At 48.3% G+C, this 2,091-nt stretch overlaps 1 long non-coding RNA gene across 2 annotated transcripts; it reads left to right on the plus strand.

Annotated features, from left to right (window-relative positions):
- The first annotated feature begins 288 nt into the window (after window positions 1-288).
- Window positions 289-1,785, plus strand: LOC147362748 (uncharacterized). Of its 2 annotated transcripts, XR_015135795.1 has the most exons (3): window positions 326-598; window positions 769-921; window positions 1,450-1,785. It is a non-coding gene; the product is annotated as an uncharacterized LOC147362748 (long non-coding RNA). The 2 variants fall into 2 exon arrangements; XR_015135796.1 differs by lacking the exon at window positions 769-921 and having other exon boundaries at window positions 289-598.
- The last annotated feature ends 306 nt before the right edge of the window (window positions 1,786-2,091 follow it).

Consider the following 2,091-nt stretch of genomic DNA (forward strand, 5'->3'; position numbering starts at 1 on the left):
ATCTACAAGCATAATAAATGGAGCTCTTATGCCACTACATTTGGGGGTAATTTGTTATGCAGTCACAGTAACTGGAACATCACTACTCAGAGCGACACCTGAAGCAGCCCTCACGAATTCCCAGTCTTACTATTGTAGCATCATGGGAACCTTTGACCAGGCAGGATACATTTCCATATTCAAAATTATTTTCTCCAGGCGTTTTGAAGAATTCTTGACCATCCATATTATCAACCCCTCTCTCTTTAAAAATAGCAAGTGGTTTTAATTCAGTCTGCTTCAAATAAAAATCACAGACCTTGTTAACAAGTGATCAGTTTCACAGATGGGAAGAATGTGAGATAAAGCGAGGACCCTGGGAGCGGGGGCTGAGAAGGCAAGCCTGCCCCCTGGCTGCAGATGCAACATGGGCGTTTTTTGCAGGAATGAAACAGGTCCTGGCAGATCCTGGGCAACTGGATTCAGAACATTTGTCAGCTGCACAGTCTGTTCTTAAACACCCACAACCTTCCAGGCTGTGTTCTCTTGCTCAGACTCTAAGTGGGGCACCATTTCCCCAAGAGCCATCAGCATCCCTGACAGGAGATGATGAACACAGGTGATGGTTCTGGGGGTAGAGGTGTGCAGGAGGGGTTTGGGGTAGGGTGGGAGGGAGGCGGATGCTCATGCCTGCTGGCCAGTCAGCACCCAGGCATAAATCGTGTCCCTGCCTGCCTTGCTTATAATGAGACCGACCCAGTTAGCGTGATCTGTTTTTCTATTTTACAGTCCCTCTGAAACTCATCCGGGTTGCCCTTTGTCTTCTCCTTTCCATATATCTGGAGTGATGGACTTTATGGCCACTTCTTCGGGGGATACAGAATTATAGATGTCTGGATTTATGTCTGTTTGCTGGGCCCCCTCTGGTCCTGGCATCATAAGGTGAATGCTGGGGCAGCAAGAATGATGTTGCCTTCTAATAGATCTGGACCCATTTCTGACAGCTTATTTTGACAAAAGCATAAAATTCAATGATTGTTGCTTAGCTCAGAAGCCGTAGGAAATTCAGAGGGAGAAAAAGAGAATGTTTAAACATGAGCCTTCCCTGTCTCCAAACTGCTTTCTGAGTCAGGTAAACTGTGAATAACAGGGTAAGCTAAGCCAACAAATGACAACAAAGGCTGGTCTAGAAGGAAGACGATTTATCCCACAGGATGCTGTGCAAACAGGATTTTCCCTGATGTTAAGGGATGGCCACCTGCTACTTGAACAGACGAGGGGTCTGTTAGGGAAGCAGGGGGATGTGGAAGGCAGCCTCTGAACTGGGTCCCCAAATGATCCTTCCTTGTCCACTGGTCCCCATGTTTCCAGCTGACTAGACCTCTGTGGCCATGAGATATGGCAGTAGTAATAGTGTGACTTTGATGGCTAGGCTATAGAAGCTATCACTCCCTCTGCTTTGCTTTCTAGGATCCCTGGCTTCAGTGGCAAGCAGGGACGAGTTTAGGGGACATCAGCAGCCATCTCATGAGAGCCTCAAGCTCCCCCGGGAAGAGGTCCAAGTGGAGAACAGAGGCCTCCTGCCAACTGCTCTAGAGTCCCAAGAGCTGGCGACCTCTACAAGCTGATACCTGCCTGCCCTCCCCCCACCCCCCCACCCAGACTTCAGATGACTGCAGACCAGGCCCGCAGCTTTACCACAACAGAAAGATCGGCTTTGTGTGGATGTCCCCAGTCTAGCTGCTCCCGAATTCCTACTCCCCAGAAGCTGTGAGCAATAATAAATGTTCTTGTTTTAAGTCACTAGATTTTGGGTTCACTTGTTTTGTAGCAATAGATAACTAATAAGAAAGAAAAAAAGAAAGTGAAGATGCTCCGTCGTGTCTGACTCTTTGCGACCCCGTGGACTGTAGCCCACCAGGTTCCTCTGTCCATAGGATTCTCCAAGCAAAAATACTGGATGGGCTGCCATTTCCTTCTCCAGGGGATCTTCCTGACCTAGGGATCAAACCCAGGTCTCCTGCGCTGCAGGCAGACGCTTTACCGTCTGAGTTACCAGGGAAGCCCATTAGATAACTAATGGGGGTATATACATTAGGATTAGGTTTGGTC

This window comes from Bos grunniens, chromosome 11 (assembly GCF_055505025.1).
Source record: "Bos grunniens cultivar Pamir isolate PY7600 chromosome 11, Bosgru_T2T1.0, whole genome shotgun sequence".
NCBI lineage: Eukaryota > Metazoa > Chordata > Mammalia > Artiodactyla > Bovidae > Bos > Bos grunniens.